The sequence below is a fragment of the Hyla sarda genome, chromosome 2 (genome assembly GCF_029499605.1).
Source record: "Hyla sarda isolate aHylSar1 chromosome 2, aHylSar1.hap1, whole genome shotgun sequence".
NCBI lineage: Eukaryota > Metazoa > Chordata > Amphibia > Anura > Hylidae > Hyla > Hyla sarda.
The window spans coordinates 491,530,666-491,549,846 of record NC_079190.1 but is presented as its reverse complement, the minus strand read 5'-3'; the positions used below and the strand labels follow the sequence as shown (position 1 = coordinate 491,549,846).

The 19,181-nt window shown below is 40.5% G+C and overlaps 1 protein-coding gene and 1 long non-coding RNA gene across 4 annotated transcripts in view; one reads left to right on the top strand and one right to left on the bottom strand.

Annotated features, from left to right (window-relative positions):
* The window catches only part of KCNJ6 (potassium inwardly rectifying channel subfamily J member 6), a 310,982-nt gene that overhangs the window by 17,031 nt on the left and 274,770 nt on the right, over positions 1-19,181 (top strand). The gene's annotated exons all lie outside the window — the stretch shown is intronic.
* The window catches only part of LOC130357157 (uncharacterized), a 69,305-nt gene that overhangs the window by 45,573 nt on the left and 4,551 nt on the right, over positions 1-19,181 (bottom strand). For both annotated transcript variants that reach the window (XR_008889122.1, XR_008889121.1), the window contains exon 2: positions 10,122-10,179. This is a non-coding gene — a long non-coding RNA (uncharacterized LOC130357157). The remainder of the gene's footprint in view (positions 1-10,121; positions 10,180-19,181) is intronic.

The window sequence follows — 19,181 nt, the reverse complement described above, 5'->3', positions numbered from 1 at the left end:
GGTCGGGGCAGGCAGCAAGGATCGTAGTCAGGGGCAACGGCAGAAGGTCTGGAAACACAGGCAAGGAACACACAAGGAACGCTTTCACTGGCACTAAGGCAACAAGATCCGGCAAGGGAGTGCAAGGGAAGTGAGGTAATATAGGGAAGTGCACAGGTGAAAACCCTAATTGGAACCACTGCGCCAATCAGCGGCGCAGTGGCCCTTTAAATCGCAGAGACCCGGCGCGCGCGCGCCCTAGGGAGCGGGGCCGCGCGCGCCGGGACAGAACAGACGGGGAGCGAGTCAGGTAGGGGAGCCGGGGTGCGCATCGCGAGCGGGCGCTACCCGCATCGCGAATCGCATCCCGGCTGGCAGCGGGATCGCAGCGCCCCGGGTCAGAGGACGTGACCGGAGCGCTGCAGCGGAGGGAGTGAAGCGAGCGCTCCGGGGAGGAGCGGGGACCCGGAGCGCTCGGCGTAACAGTGTTCAAATCAAAGTGCGGTTTAATATCCCATATCCAGACACAACGTTTCGGCAGAATCACACTGCCTTTCTCATAACATGGTGGGTATCAGAGTGACAATATATATCACGTGAACAATCAAATCACAATCATTGCATAATTACCAAAAAAAACTATCAAAATTCATATACAACATAATAGCAAAAATAAAAACCAATCGTATAAAGTGTTAAAGAAAAGTGCAAGTGTTCATTACAGTACAAATGATAAAAAATCTGTGCATATATATATTTCATATTCCATTATAAAACCATAAATAGTTAATTACAGTGCAGGTGTAATGATTAAAAACATTAGTGAGGGGGTTGGGCTGTCATGACTCACCATAGATAACTTTACATCATAAGTTTGCGGTATGTGTCTTGGTTACTGCCGCCATGGCAGCTTCCGGACGCCGAAATCACATGACCCCCGGGCTCACAAGGCACCGGTGTCATGTGATCGACGTAACTTCGTCATTTAGTCATATGACGTGTATACGTCCTGGACCGGCGCATGCGCAGACACAGCGTGAGTCCCGGTACTGTAGCAGCGCAGGTCCTGAACCGACATCTTTATTGAGGGCGTGGGGTTGGCAAAAATGTTACTGAAAATATGTATATACATAAATCAATGGAATGAGATGGGAAAAGAGTAGATATATGGGAAAAGAATAAAGAATAAATATATACGATGTAAGAAAACAATTATAGAAAAAAATTTATAGAAAAAACATTTTTTATAGAATTTTTTTTTTTTTTTTAAAGTAAAAGTGAAATAGAATGAAAAATTAGATGTGTACCAACTGTGCTCGTGTAGAAGAGTAGTGGATAGTATTTAAATATGTGATGTATCTGTGTCCGTGTGTGCGCCACAAAAGTGTGCACATCCACATCCACTGGTTTACAAAAAATGATTAGAATGGGGAAATATATCAAATGTGAACCAAACACTATGGTGTATATATAAATGTGATATACGATTACTTCATAGCAATAAGTAATTAAAAATAGAGCTAATGTGTGGCCCAGCACGTGATCATGTGACGGGACACACATCGCTCAATGTAAAAAAAAACCAACAGGTGTCAGTAAGGACAAAAAATATGTTAATACAGTAATAATTCAGATGTCATAAAACGAATATTGATATTAATACAGTAGAATATCAACATTGGAACAATCTGCTGAGTCATCGCAGCCATTCTCAAAGAGTTAAAAACGATCTAAAAGGCAAGAGAAACAAAAATGACCGTTACAGATAATATATATATCCTTAATCCTTCCTGTACTTATTAGCTGCTGAATACTACAGAGGAAATTCTTTTCTTTTTGGAATGCTCTCTGATGACATCACGACCACAGTTCTCTCTGCTGACGTTATTATAATAATAATAATAATGCTTTATTTATTGTTGTCCTTAGTGGGATTTGAACCTAAGTCCCCAGCACTGCAAGGCAGCAGTGCTAACCACTGAGCCACCATGCTGCCCTTAGCATACAGCTGCTATGCATGGTTGCTAAAATGGACAGAGATGTCAGCAGAGAGCACTGTGCTCGTGATATCATCAGTGTTCCAAAAAGAAAGAAATTTCCTTTCATTCAGCAGCTAATAAGTACTGGAAGGATTAAGATTTGTTAATAGAAGTAATTTACAAATATGTTTAACTTTCTGCCACCAGTTGATTTAAAAGAAAAAAGGTTTTCACCGGAGTACCCCTTTAAGACCCAATGGTCGCAGGGAGCCTAGCTCGTAAATCCAATAAAGTTCTCGCCTTTTAAGGCGATTTTCCCTGTCGCCACCTTTCTTGGTATTGGGAACATGATCAATTAGGGTGTATCTTAAATCCGATTCCAAATGACCCGCCTCAATGAAACGCTTCGATACCGGTAAATCCACACGTCCTTTACGTATGGAATACCGGTGTTGATTGAGGCGGGTCCGGAAGTCCAATGTCGTTTCTCCGACATAAAGTAGTTTGCAAGGGCAAGTCAAGTCATACATAACTCGATTTACATGTTAGATAATATTTTAGTTTATATTCTTTCTTGGTTCCTGGGTGACAAAAAAAACGGCCCCTTATCCATGCGAGGGCAGTTAATACATGTCCTGCATGGGGAGGACCCCTTTTGTGCCACTGTCGGGTATTTTTGTCGGTCACCCTTGTTGCCAGACACATCCGCCTTCACCAACTTGTCACGTAAGTTGGGGGATCTGCGGTATGACATCAGGGGGGGAATATTAGTGTAACGTTTTTGCACTAACACTTTATACGATTGGTTTTTATTTTTGCTATTATGTTGTATATGAATTTTGATAGTTTTTTTGTAATTATGCAATGATTGTGATTTGATTGTTCACGTGATATATATTGTCACTCTGATACCCACCATGTTATGAGAAAGGCAGTGTGATTCTGCCGAAACGTTGTGTCTGGATATGGGATATTAAACCGCACTTTGATTAGAACACTACTTGCTGTTCTGCCTAATACCTACTCTGGATATTGGCTATACAGTCTGCAACTGGGACTGTTGGTTTTGGCCTGGACCCACCTGCTGTGGAATTACTTCAGTGTCCTGTCCTCGCATCTCTTTCTGTGTAGATAGATAGATAGATAGATAGATAGATATGAGATAGATAGATATGAGATAGATAGATAGATATGAGATAGATAGATAGATATGAGATAGATAGATATGAGATAGATAGATATGAGATAGATAGATAGATAGATATGAGATAGATACATATGAGATAGATAGATATGAGATAGATACATATGAGATAGATACATATGAGATAGATAGATATGAGATAGATAGATATGAGATAGATAGATAGATAGATAGATATGAGATAGATAGATAGATATGAGATAGATAGATATGAGATAGATAGATAGATAGATAGATAGATAGGAGATAGATAGATATGAGATAGATATGAGATAGGTAGATAGATAGATAGATAGATAGATAGATAGATAGGAGATCGATAGATATGAGATAGATATGAGATAGATAGATAGATAGATACGAGATAGATAGATAGATATGAGATAGATAGATAGATATGAGATAGATAGATAGATAGGAGATAGATAGATATGAGATAGATATGAGATAGATAGATATGAGATAGATATGAGATAGATAGATAGATAGGAGATCGATAGATATGAGATAGATATGAGATAGATAGATAGATATGAGATAGATAGATATGAGATAGATAGATAGATAGGAGATAGATAGATATGAGATAGATAGATATGAGATAGATAGATATGAGATAGATAGATAGATAGGAGATAGATAGATATGAGATAGATAGATAGATATGAGATAGATAGATAGATTTGAGATAGATAGATAGATATGAGATAGATAGGAGATAGATAGATAGGAGATAGATATGAGATAGATAGATATGAGATAGATAGATAGATAGATAGATATGAGATAGATAGATAGGAGATAGGAGATAGATAGATATGAGATAGATAGATATGAGATAGATAGATAGGAGATAGATAGGAGATAGATAGATAGATAGATAGATAGATAGGAGATAGATAGATAGATAGATATGAGATAAATAGATATGAGATAGATAGATAGGAGATAGATAGATATGAGATAGATAGATAGATAGATAGATAGATAGATAGATATGAGATAGATAGGAGATAGATAGATAGATATGAGATAGATAGATGATAGATAGATATGAGATAGATAGATAGATAGATATGAGATAGATAGATATGAGATAGATAGATATGAGATAGATAGATAGATATGAGATAGATAGATAGATAGATAGATAGTTATAGTATGACGGCAGCACACCAAAGTAGTGAATCAATAAAGTGTTACTTTATTCCAGGGATATAGAGACAACGTTTCAGCGGTCTCTCACCGCCATTTTCAAACTTGAAAATGGCGGTGAGAGACCGCTGAAACGTTGTCTCTATATCCTTGGAATAAAGTAACACTTTATTGATTCACTACTTTGGTGTGCTGCCGTCATACTATAACTATCAAGAGGAACCAGAGCACCGAGGTTCAACTGTGCCTGCACCCACCTCACCCTAACCTGGATGTGCTGCTTTATATGGACTGTATAGATAGATAGATAGATAGATAGAAGATAGATATGAGATATATAGATAGATATGAGATAGATAGATGATAGATAGATATGAGATAGATAGATAGATATGAGATAGATAGATAGATAGATAGGAGATAGATATGAGATAGATAGATAGATTCCAGGGCCCAGTACTGTTCTCTGCTTAGAATTCTGTGAAGTTTCCTTATCCCTGGACAAAACCAGAAGCTGCACAGGACATCGCTGCTTCTAATTCTATAGATTTCACTGTTATTCTTTACTCCATCTCTTGGGGGTCTCAGACACAGAGTCTGCTGTATGGGAGGCAGAACACTTACCGTACCCACAGGCTGCACTCTATTGAGAGTATATTCTCTGCCTAATAAATTCCATAGTATTCCTCACGTGTGCTGCTGTATACAGATACATCTCTTCATACTAGTCAGTTAGATAGAGATACAAATGGATTTAAAGGGGTACGCCGGTGGAAATCTTATTATTATTTTTTTTTTTATCAAACAGATTTGTAAATGACTTCTATTAAAAAATCTTAATCCTTCCAATACTTATTAGCGGCTGTATACTACAGAGGAAATTCTTTTCTTTTTGGACTTCTTTTCTGTCACGACCACAGTGCTCTCTGCTGACTCCTCTGTCCATGTCAGGAACCGTCCAGAGCAGGAGAAAATCCCCATAGAAAACATATGCTGCTCTGGACAGTTCCTAAAATGGACAGAGGTGTCAGCAGAGAGCACTGTGCTCGTGACAGTAAAGAAGTCCCAAAAGAAAATAATTTCCTCTGTATTATACAGCCGCTAATAAGTCCTGGAAGGATTAAGAATTTTTAATAGAAGTAATTTACAAATCTTCTTAACTTTCTGTCACCAGTTGATTTAAAAAAAAAAAAAAAGTTTTCCACCGGAGTACCCCTTTAAGTGTTAGCTAAAGGTGATAAATATTCACTGAACAGATCCAGCTTGCTGATGGTTTCTACATAACAAAAAGTAAAGTTCTAAGGACTATGAAAATACAACACATTTTGTAAAAATTCACCTAATTTGCATATTTTCCAAATAACTTTTTGCGCACTGTAAAGTTTATTTTTTATAGCGGTTTCCATTATCGCTCCGACATTGCTGATAATTTCTTTGTACACACAGACATATGTTAAAATTAATTTGGCCGCATCTCGGTCTCATGTGTAATCACTGGTATCTCGCTTTATTTGCCTTCATAAGCCACGTACCGCGCCCTGCGTACGGCGGATAGCATCGTACGAGCCGCTTGTTCTTAGAGTAAATATGATAAGGGGCATTAAAAAAAAATTATAGTAAAACAAAAAAAATGGGTTGTTGCTGCAAGGAGTGATTGACCATGACTACTAAAAAGAAGCTTTCCTTCTAAGGTTATATAAATTAGAGATGAGCGAACTTACAGTAAATTTGATTCGTCACGAACTTCTCGGCTCGGCAGTTGATAACTTATCCTGCATAAATTAGTTCAGCTTTCCGGTGGGCTGGAAAAGGTGGATACATTCCTAGGAAAGAGTCTCCTAGGACTGTATCCACCTTTTCCAGCCCACGGGAGCACCGGAAAGCTGAACTAATTTATGCAGGAAAAGTTATCAACTGCCGAGCCGAGAAGTTCGTGACGAATCGAATTTACTGTAAGTTCGCTCATCTCTAGTTATATTCAGTCATTTCCACTAGGGGTGCTATACTGTTGCAGTCTCTACAATTCAGTGGGTACATGTGAATCCATTTTACACAGAGCATGACCGCAATCACTAAAACTATGGTGTTATTTGTTTTATTAATTTTATTAAATGTATTTAATATTATTTATTTATTTTTCATTGTTTATTGTTTTATTAATCATTATTTATTTCTATTTTTATTTATTGATGTATTATTTATTTATCCTTAATTATTTATTTAGTATTAAATATTTTACTAAATAATGATAATAATAATAATCATTATTATTATTATTATCATTATTAATATTAATAGTAAGAATTATATTAATTAATTACTGTAATTATTTATTTAGAATGAAATATTTTACTAAATAATGATAATAATAATAATAATTATTATTATTATCATTATTAATATTAATAGTAAGAATTATATTAATTAATGATTAATTATTTATTTAGCATGAAATATTTTACTAAATAATGATAATTATTGTTATTATTGTTATCATTGTTAACATTAATAGTAAGAATTATATTTATTAATTATTTATTATAAATAATTATTTAGTATTAATTATTGTAGTAATGAATAATAAGATAATAATAATAATATTATTAATAATAATAATAGTTTTTATTTATCAATAATAATTAGTTTATTATTATTATTATTATTATTAATTGTTTAGTATTAATTATTTACTCTTGAGCACGCCCATGAAATTCCATGCTTTGTAGACATAACTTTTCAGCTTGTGCTGTGTACAATGGAGGCAGGGTCAGCGGTCATCTCATTTTTTGCTGTCATAAAGCTGAATGGTCTCCCGATTGACTGTAGGTGATCGTTCAGTAACTTCTGTATGTCTCACAGAGCATGCTCACTACACTCTCCAACAGAAATCAATGAGTAGTAGAAATCAATGTCTAGAGTCTAGCACAGTGTTTCTCAAGCAGTGTTCCTCCAGCTGTTGCAAAACTACAACTCCCAGCATGCCCGGACAGCCAAAGGCTGTCCGGGCATGCTGGGATTTGTAGTTTTGCAACAGCTGGAGACACACTGGTTGAGAAACACTGGTGTAGGCAATGATGTATAATGGGGGATTCAAAATTACCTGGCCCTTACCTGGCCTGTTAAACATAAAGTAAGCGGTGATTCATATAGTGTATGCTCACTATAGTAAGTGTACATTCTCCACATTCCCTCACACCTGGCCTGCCAAATGCATCTTGGGTGTTTAGTGAGACGTATTAGCAGTAGAGATGGAAGTGATCATGGGTGTATAGGGGGAGGTATCAGCAGTAGTGAGGGAAGTGTTCATAGGTGTATAGGGAGAGGTATTAGAAGTAGAAAGAGGGAAATGCTCATGGGTGTGTAGGGAGAGGTATTATCAGTAGAGAGGGAAGTGTTCATGGGTGTATAGGGAGATATATTAGCAGTAGAAAGAGGAAATGCTCATGGGTCTATAGGGAAAGGTATTAGCAGTAGAGACGGGAGTGCTCATGTGTGTATAGGGAGAGGTATTAGCAGTAGTGAGGGAAGTCTTCATGGGTGTATAGGGAGAGGTATTAGAAGTAGAAAGAGGGAAATGCTCATGGGTGTGTAGGGAGAGGTATTAGCAGTAGTGAGGAAAATGCTCATGGGTGTCTAAGGAGAGGTATTAGCAGTAGAGGGAAGAGTTCATGTGTGTATTGGGAGAGGTGTTAGCAATAGAAAGAGGGAAATGCTCATGGGTGTACAGGGAGAGGTATAAGCTGTAGAGAGGGAAGTGTTCATCAGTGTATAGGGAGATGTATTAGCCGTAGAAAGAGGGAAATGCTTGTGGGTGTATAGAGAGAGGTATAGGCAGTAGAGAAGGAAGTGTTCATGGGTGAGGTATAAGCAGTAGAGAGTAAAATGCTCATAGGTGTATAGGGAGAGGTATTAGCATTAGAAAGAGGGAAGTGCTCATGGGGGTATATCCCATGGGAGATTAACATAATATTAAATAATAGTGCTCCCACAGAATAGTGCAGGACAGGGGGAGTCGAAAACCATAGTTAAAGAGTCCAAAAATGTGTTTTTATAAAACTTTGTAGCTTAGAGTACTATGATTCCATTGGGGTTTTTAATTTCTCTCTATGCCCCCAAGATCCCCAAATATTGAGGTTTTTCTATTTTGAGCACTGTCTGTACTTTTCAGAGAATAGTCAGATGGGCGGGAAGCTTCATCATGGGGGGAGGTCATGAGGTTAGAATGTAAGGAGGTTGAATAATGTTAAGGGGGTGGGATTATAAAGATTCTAATCCAACCCCTTGTGACGAGAATTCACACCAATTTTGCACTAAAGTTGCAAGTTGGCTGATAACTTTGGCACTGAGTTTGGAGCTCCCTTAGTGTTCTGGTCCAGACTTTAAGCCTATATTATCAGTCAAGCCTGTACGAATCTATTTATAGGCACCTGAGTAAGCAGTCCTCTTTGGTAGTTTGACCATGTGACCATATCTTTTTACCCAAGCCTGTATGTATCCCCTGATGAATCCCTAGTACCTGTGGGGGGGGAATGCATTGGGATTAAGATTTTGTGTTAACAGGTGTCAGGCCCAAGGCCTGATTATTAAAATCCTATATGTGTATTATAAATTATAACTGTGTGTGATGTATAATCCAAGACATGGTTAAGAGGTCATTCAGACGGTGTATCCTTTTGTGTATTGCATTTTATTGGGGGTCTGGCTGTTTGTTTACATCTCCTTTGAAGTCAAAGGCTCTTTTGAAGCAGCAGGATGTAAGGGGCACTCTGGTCCCATCATATAATCACACAGATAAGGGGGCCAGGAAGAGAGAAGACCCCCTGGTGGGATCCCCAGAGGGGGGGAATGGAGTCTCCCTCCCAAGAAAGCAGATATGATATTTAAAATAATGCTAGACTCAAAGTTGGGTGTTCGAGGCTGTGCCAGAAGCTGACAAGAGCTGGACTCTCACTGACAAGGACTGCTATACCATCACGCTGTAAGAACTTCATTTTTGTTTTCTGAACTTGTCTTGCTAAACTCTTTTATATATTTTTATACCTGTATGTCATTTGTTTCTGTATTTTTACATAGTCAGCACTGTGATACCTTTTATCAGATTAAATGTTTAATTAATCAGCTCTGGTCTTTGATCTCTAAATAGATGAGCTCACCTTTCTGAAGGAGGCTCTGGTGGAAACACGTTTATCTAAGGGTTAATTTGGTGACTTGCTGGGACTAGTAGTGGATACCCAGAGGTCTGGTGGCCTTAACCCTTGCACCATCACACTCTCTCTAATGTCTTGGCTGGACCGATAGGGTGTGATCGTGACAACAGGATATCTGGATGTTTCTTTTTGGGAAGATGTCTGTATATATGCTGATAAAAGAACAATGAGTACCTATGTTTGGACAACTCAACTGGTTTCCCATCCTACCATTGATTGTGGGCGATAACAGTATGTTTCCTCGTTTTGTTGGTCAATTGAACGCTGGTTGCGTATTCATTACGTGTTTGATCAGTTGGTTAATAATAAACCATTAAAAATTAATATTTTCCGTAATACTTATTGCCGTCAGTGATGGAATACCAGGCATAACCTGTAAACAGGTGTGGTGCTGTTTTATGGAAGAAAGCAGACATGTTTTTGTAGTCGTATACAGCTCCTCAGAAGTATCTTATTATCTTTATCTCACCAAGAAAAATGAAGGCTGATATTACACTTGAATTTCTTTGGCCCCTGAGGTGTGAATGAAGTGTACATTGGAACTGTTATATGACATTTATATGGCACATTAGCTTACAAAAAGACTAATTTACCCACCTGAATATTCGCCTGTATTTACACGTTTTGTTAATGATGTCTATTTATGGCGTTCAGACTGTGAAACATGAGAGGATATTATTATTAGAAGCTAAAATCTATATACCTTATTTACACACACACATATATATATATATATATATATATATATATATAGTGTATATATATATATATATATATATATATATGTGTGTGTGTGTATTTATAAATTAATAATATAAATGTTTAGCTAATTAAACCAAATGTTACAATTGCAAGGTGGAATTACAGTATAAAATACATAATTATGCTTTTAATTTGAGTTTAAAAAAAAAGGGGGGGCGCTGTTGCATTGGAGTCTAAGGAGAGAAACTGCAGTTCGTAATGGTGAAAGGGGGTACTGCAAGTAAAAAAAAAATCTGAAGGCATCATCTAGAATTTTTTTTAATTTTTTTAAAAATCCTTTAATAATAGTTTCACAGTATTGATATGTTTTAATATATGAGCAGTTTCTATACCAATTACATAAGAAATGGCCGGCGCTGCAGCATTTTTGACCTTTCATTTGTGGTTAAAGGTGGTACTGCAGGTGACAAAGCTGCAAACATCTTAAGAAGATATCCATCTATCATTATTTAATCATACAGAACTTATATTCAACGGAATATAAGCAATTTCAATAATAGCTTAAAGATGGGGGCGCTGTTGCATTTGTGTCTATGTAGAGAGCAGCGCATGTGGCAATGGTGAAAGGTGGTACTGCAAGTGAAAAATCTGAAGGAATCATCTCCTAGAAAAAAAATGATCCCTTTTTAAAATCCTAAATAATAGTTTCACAGTATTTATGTGTTATATTATATAAGCAGTTTCTATGTCCATTATATATTGCAGCATTTGTGACCTTGCATTTGTGGTGGAAGGTGGTACTGCAAGTGATAAAGTGTAAACATCTAAAGGAGATATCTATGGGAGAAGACATATTTTTTTAATCTTACAGAATTTATATGCAACGTAATCAATGTAAGCAATTTCAGTGATAGCTTAGAGATGGGGGCGCTGTTGCATTTGTGTCTATGTAGATACCAGCGCATGCGGCAATGGTGAAAGGCGGTACTGCAAGTGGAAAATCTGCTGAAGGAAACATTCTTAAAGATCTTTCTTAATCTTAAAGGGGTACTACCGTGCTGACAACTTATCCCCTATCTAAAGGATAGGGGATAAGTTGCCTGATCGCGCGGGTTCCCGCCGCTGGGGACCCCCGCGATCTCGCATGCAGCACCCTGCTCTCATCAGGCCCCTGAGCGAACATCGCTCTGGGTCTGATGACTGCCGATCACGGGGCCGGTGATCGTGACATCACAGCTTCGCCCCCATGTGACATCACGCTCCGCCCCTCAGCCCCACAGCTGTCTCGCCCCCTGCCATAGACTTGCATTGAGGGGCGGAGCGTGACTTCACACGGGGGCGGAGCTGTGACATCACGATCACCGGCCCCGTCATCAGACCCGGAGCGGATGTTCGCTCCGGGGCCTGATGAGAGCGGGGTGCTGTGTGCGAGATCGCAGGGGTCCCCAGCGGCGGGACCCCACGCGATCAGGCAACTTATCCCCTATCCTTTAGATAGGGGATAAGTTGTCAGCACGGTAGTACCCCTTTAAGGGATATCTTCACAGTATCATGTGTTACCTTATATACCAGTTAGATTTGCATTGGGGGGGGGGGGGGGGGGGAAATTGCTGTCTTTAACATTATAGACCATGCTGTGGTAGTCTGGGGAGAAGGATGCAATGGGGTGTTGCGAGTGGTAGTGATGTAGGGTGCTGGTATTAACCCTTTGTTCTCGTGATGCCAGGGTGAGGTTTCCTTAGAGTGATGATCCTACCGCCAACCGTCCCAGAAACGGTAGGGAGAAATAATTGAATGTCCACAGCAGATATTTGATGAAAACCGGAATAAACTTTACTGCATATTTTATGCAACTGTAGGTAACAGAACAGTCTTTGTATCGAGGACCGTAATTCAGGTTCCTCACAGGTTTTTCTGGGACTTCTGAGAATAATGAGCTTTTGCTTGCTAGCCACTGTGCTACTGGATTTGGATATAAGTAGTCACACAGGATTAGTTTGGAGCTGGATAACTCACGTTTTAGTGGCTGCAGAAGATAAGGCTTCAGGTCTAGCTTGAGTTGATGATTGTGCTGAGATGTTCTTTCTCTGATATCCCAAGGATAAGAGAGATGTTACTGCTTTTGAGTTCAGCAAGAAGAGTGCAAATATAGTGGCAGCAGCCCCTTATATATGGAGGGGACAGGTACAAAGCTCATTGGTTCTGCAAACCTGTCAGTCCTGACCTAAGGAACTCTGGGTATGTCACATGACCCAAAGGTCCTTGAACCAAAGCATAACACAATTTACTTAAAGGGGTAGTCCAGTGGTGAAAAACGTATCCCCTATCCTAAGGATAGGGGATAAGTTTGAGATCGCGGGGGGTCCGACCGCTGGGGTCCCCTGCGATCTCTCTGTACGGGGGCCAGGCTCTCCGGCCAGATAGCGGGTGTCGACCCCCGCACGAAGCGGCGGCTGACACGCCCCCTTCCCGCGGGCTGTCGGGGCTCCGTAGAGGAGATCGCAGGGGGCCCCAGCGGTCGGATCCACCGCGATCTCAAACTTATCCCCTATCCTTAGGATAGAGGATAAGTTGTTCACCACTGGGTCACCACTGGACTACTCCTTTAAAGGCACATGACCTCTAAGGTCCTATACAGAGGTTTACTATAATTAAATATATAAATATGTACATTTAATACACAGCATTAAGAGGTGACTAGGGGTAGCCCTCCAGGAGAGCCCTACTAGCATGGAGGGTCTCTGGCTGAGGGGACTTTAGACAGAGGGACAGGACCAAGTCCTGTACTGGGACACCACAATACCAGTGGTCTCCAAACTGTGGACCTCCAGCTGTTGCAAAACTACAATTCCCAGCATGCCCGGACAGCTGTTGCTGTCCGGGCATGCTGGGAGTGGTAGTTTTGCAATAGCTGGAGGTCCACAGTTTGGAGACCACTTGACTATAGAAAAGGGGGCGCTGTTGCATTTATGTCTATGGTGAGGCAGCGCATGTACCAGTGGTGAAAAGCGGTACTGCAGATGTCGGAGTGGCAAACTTCTCTTGAAGTAAAATATCTCTCTGTAATAATAAAGAATATCTGCAGAGCATTACATGTTCCTTTATATAAGCACGTTCCGTAAGAGGTGACACATCCAGCATCAAGTACCTTCATATAAATTACACATTATACTCTTCTCACTAGCTGAGGCTTAGAGCAATGTCGTATAAGCTGTAATGCTTTGAGATTATAAGATGAAGATGTGATGAGTTACTGCAATGTATAACAGAGTTATGAAGGACCCTTATAGCTGTATATTTTCAAAATAAAAAAAGATTAAAAAAAAAAACCTTGACGCATTTTGAACTTTAAGTTTCTATTCATGGCATAAATGAATAAGAACATTAATAGTGTTTGAAACTTGTCTGGATATCATTTGCGTTTATTATGTTGAGACTGTACAGCTTTTAATTATGAAGGAATTACTTGAACCTCCTCTTTGCTAAAAAAAAAAAAAAAATAACAATTTCCACAGAACTACATGGCCAGTTTTAGACTTGAGTACTTTGGGCCCAAGCAAGAAGTTTTTCTTAAAAGGGTACTCAGGTGGAAAATTATTATTATTATTATTATTATTATTTTTTTTAATCAACTGGTGGCAGAAAGTTAAACAAATTTGTAAATGACTTCTATTAAAAATCTTAATCCTTCCAGTAGTTATCAGCAGCTGTATGCTCCAGAGAAGGCTCTTTTCATTTTGAATTTCTTTTCTGTCTGACCACAGTGCTCTCTGCTGACCCCTCTGTCTGTGTCCAGAGTAGGAGCAAATCCCCATAGCAAACCTATCCTGCTCTGGACAGTTCCTCACACAGACAGAGGTGTCAGCAGAGAGCACTGTGGTCAGACAGAAAAGAAATTCAAAAAGAAAAGAACTAAACCTAAACCAGACACATGAGAAAACCTTACATATAGAAACTAGAGATGAGCGAACTTACAGTAAATTTGATTCGTCACGAACTTCTCGGCTCGGCGGTTGATGACTTTTCCTGCGTAAATGAGTTCAGCCTTCAGGTGCTCCGGTGGGCTGGAAAAGGTGGATACAGTCCTAGGAAAGAGTCTCCTAGGACTGTATCCACCTTTTCCAGCCCACCGGAGCACTGGAAAGCTGAACTAATTTATGCAGGATAAGTCATCAACTGCCGAGCCGAGAAGTTCGTGACGAATCGAATTTACTGTAAGTTCGCTCATCTCTAATAGAAACCATGGTATTTTTTATTATTTTTGCTCATTTTCGTTGCATTGAATGGCGGTAAATTTTTTTAAAAGAATTTAGTTCCATTGGTTTGGGGGTCTCTGTATGATTATATTCTCTCCAGAATCAGCATTGTAACCCGGTACAATCATATGGTTGTAAGGAAGAGATCTGCAATGTGCCGCTTATTTGCTGAGATACAGGAGATGTAAAAACCGCTCAGCCGAAGCAGAACGGAGGAACTGGAACCCGGGCGGCAACGCTGCTTCATAATAAAATCGCCTAATTAAAATAACACAGTGTTGTTCTAATTCAGGGAGGTTATTCGCTAGTACGACAGAACAGGACACCACAGACACACAGAGGAGATGTAAGAAGAGGAGAAAATGGCTGGGAAGGAAAGAGTTAAAGGGCGTGTGGCAATTCTGTTAAGAAAAAATAAAGCGACTGTGCAAATAGTTTTGATTGAAAATAGGATTCGGTTTTGTGTACACAGCTTCTATGCAGAACTATGTGTCTCCATGGTTACAGACAACACACAATGGCCCTGATTCATTATTGTAAACCCGACATGCTTTGTCAGGCTGTGCATTCTGGAGATTCTGGAGCATTGCACCAATATTTGCCCCAGAATTAAAAAAAATTAAAATAAAAAAAATTGACGGACTGGGGAAAGGGGAGTGGCTACCAAAAAGGGGGGGGGGGGCTTTGCTGGTGACACTGTTGGGGATTTATTCAAAATTGAAGGCATACTGAAGCAGCATGGCTACCACAGAATCTTGCAGCGGCTGCTATTCCATCCGGTTTGCGTTTAGTTGGACCATCATTTATTTTTCAACAAGACAATGACCCCAAACACCTCCAGGCTGTGTAAGGGCTATTTGACCAAGAAGGAGAGTGATGGGTGCTGTGCCAGATGACCTGACCTCCACAGTCACCGGACCTGAACCCAATCCAGATGGTTTGGGGTGAGCTGGACCGCTAAGCATCTCTGGGAACTCCTTCAAGACTGTTGGAAGACCATTTCAGGTGACTACCTCTTGAAGCTCATCAAGAGAATGCCAAGAGTGTGCAAAGCAGTAATCAAAGCAAAAGGTGGCTAGAACCTAGAATATGACATATTTTCACACTTTTTTGTTATGTATATAATTCCACATGTGTTAATTCATAGTTTTGATGCCTTCAGTGTGAATTTACAATTTTCATAGTCATGAAAATAAAGAAAACTCTGAATGAGAAGGTGTGTCCAAACTTTTGGTCTGTACTGTGTGTGTATATATATATATATATATATATATACAAGATTGTGATTTTCTGACTGTTGGGACCCCTACTGATCCCGATAACATAGGACAATGTCTCTTAATTAATGGAGTAACAATACACATGCGCAGTTAGCTCTCCATTTCTTCTCTAGGGGGCTTCTGAATATTGCCAAGTTAGGCTACTTCCACACTGCCGTTGTGCCCCATCCTTTAACGCCCGTTAGGCTCTTTTTTAGCCTTCAGCGGCCGTTATCAGGACGGGGCACAATGTGCAATAACAGGTCCTGATGGATCCCATTTACTATAATGGGGTCCGTCGGGCGCTGTTATTATGTAGTGGCAGTAGTGGGAGAAAAAGAGGGCACCTGCAGTCATTTTTCTCCCGTTATTCTCCCTGGCTCCCCCGACAGCCGTCACACTGCGGTATCCTAACAGCAGTGTGAAAGTAGCCTTAGGCAGATAGGCAATAACTTTATATTGAATATGTTATGTTATATTGTGCATTGCACTTTGTGTTGAGCTCTTCGTTGTTTTGTGCATGATTTACACTATTGTGGATATGTAATTCTGTATCATTTAAAAAAATTCACTGAGCAGTCATTCGGCGGTCGGATAGCATGGAGGAAGGTGGGGACCCTCCTGCTGTCTTTACAGCTGTTCGGGATCAGTGCTGTGCGATCAGTGCCGCGCGCAATTTCATCGCGATCAGTGCCGCGCGCTATTAGCCACGGGTCCCGGCCGTTGTTAGAGGCCAGGCCCGGCCCGCTGTGGCCCCGCGTTATAGAAAGGGAGTGGGCTGAGGGCGTATAGGAGAGAATTGAAGATGGATCCTGGTAGCTAGGGTTCTGTCAAGGTCCTGTAGCTTTCTCCACCAGGGCATGAACTTCAACTGTGCGGGTGATCCTTGCAGAATGACCGGATAAGATAGATTTGTTCTGGGCCTTCCCTTGAGGCTTCTCCACACATCACACCTTAACCACACTGGTGCTCAGACTCAACTATTTTGGGGTAACTACTCCCCCACTACACCATATGGAATTTAGGGTTCCCATTGGCTGGCAGGGTCACATGGGGTGCACTACTCCTTTATTAAAGGTACCATAACACTCGTAAATAACATTCATGGTCAGGGCCTTTCAGTGCGTATGGAGCGTACGCCTACCTGACCTAACATACCATGATATAACTATAACACTACTTCCTATCCTGTAACAAGAATACCAGACATAACCTACCTTACCTAATCTGCGGCGTGCCTGGGCCACCGTCGGGGGTACACCTTAAGAGGGCAAAAACAGCATGCCTAGGGGAGTAGTATATAATATGCCCTTAGTGATACCAGAGCCTGAGCTGCCAACCCGGCCTTCAGGCCACGTTCCCAAACCCCTCAGCGAGTATCCAATAGTACTGCGGACATCCCTATAATGACACCTACCTCACCAGAAGCCATAGTTAACATCTAGACACCACGTGCCTATTCGCCACCTGAGCTTGCTGAATGGACTGACCAAACAGCTCCCTATCCTACTGTACCTCATGACCCACTCTCAGTAAAACCTAGTATGCAGTTTCCAGGATTATGGGCCAAACCTAACAAACCGTAGAGAAACCGTGGAAAGAAACCCAAGTGTCATGAGACACAGAACATTACAGACGTATACTGCCAATACAACGAACTATTCCCTAAATCAACGACCATAACTATGGGAGAAAACAACTAACTGAACCATGTTACCATGTGTGAATATGTCACCTGTAAATGATCACTTTAATGCCGGTATGGCAGTCGTATCCTGCAAACGTGTCAGAACATACGACTATGCAGTGCATCCCACCTGAGAACATGACAGGCATGACGGGTATACAGCTGCCTATGTGTAGTGATGTTATTGTTATTAAACGTGTCAGCAACAATAACCAAGTAGTATATCCCACCTGAGAACGTGTCAGGCATGTCAGGTATATACTCCTCTATGTGTCCTGCTGCTATTGCTCAGGAAAACGTGTCCGAAACAATAGCCCGAATGATGTATTCCCCTGCAGACGTGGCAGGCAGATTGAGAATATCCACTACCTGTAAACGTGACATGATCCAAAATGGTTGATAATGCGCCTATGTGGCTGATGCGTATGACCATTACGTGTAAGATTCGTGCACTGTGATTACCTTGAAAATACTCAGTAACACATGTCTAAACACAATTACCATAGACCCTATGCTTACCACAGTATGAAAACATGATCCAGTTATACTATAGCCCGATAAGCGTGTAATACCGTATGGAAGCCTACGGGTGTGTGTGTGTGTGTAAGCTGTATGGAAATTGATCGCATTAATCGTATGGAACACCACGTGCTATGCCGTACAGACACATAAGCGTATAACGTGTGGAAACCTGAGCGTATACCACGTATGTGACATAAGTGTGTTGTACCATATGGTGAACAATAGTATGCCATGCCATATGGAAATATGAATGAAATATTGTAAGGAAACATCAACGTTTTAACCCATTTGGAAACCTAAGTATCACACCATCTGAAACATGATCGTGTTATCCTGTATGGAAACTGAGATTGTAAACTGAATGGGACATACAAATGTGTATACTGTATGATAATTGCCAGCACAAACACCTAATGGTAAAACACCAGCGCGCACCCCGTATGCCAACCACAGGCGGGCACACCGTATGAAAAATACAGGCATGCACGCCGTACAGTAGACACCGGTGCGCGCACCCACGACAATCATGGCATGCATACTGCATGGTAACCACCAGCTTGCCTACAGTATGGAAAAATGCCATTGTGTATACTGTACGGAAAATGCCATCGCATATACCGTACAGAAAATGCAATCATGCACACCGTACGGAAAAATGCAATCATGCATACCGCACGGAAAATGCAATCATGCATACTGTACGGACAACACGACCGTGCCCACCGTACAGACAATACAATCATGCACACTGTATGGAAAATGCAATCGTGTATACCGTACAGACAATACCATCGCGCATACTGTACGGAAAACACGATCGTGCACGCCGCACGGAAAACACAACCGCGCACACCGCACAGAAAATACAAAAGTATATACTGTACTGGAAACACAAGCGTGTATACCGTACTGGAAATACGAGAATGTATACTGTACTGGAAATACGAGCGTGTATACTGTACTGGAAATACGAGAATGTATACTGTACTGGAAATACGAGCATGTATACTGTACTGGAAATACAAGCATGTATACTCTACTGGAAATACGAGAATGTATACTGTACTGGAAATACGAGCATGTATACTGTACTGGAAATACGAGCATGTATACTGTACTGGAAATACAAGCATGTATACTGTACTGGAAATACAAGCATGTATACTGTACTGGAAATACGAGAATGTATACTGTACTGGAAATACGAGCATGTACACTGTACTGGAAATAC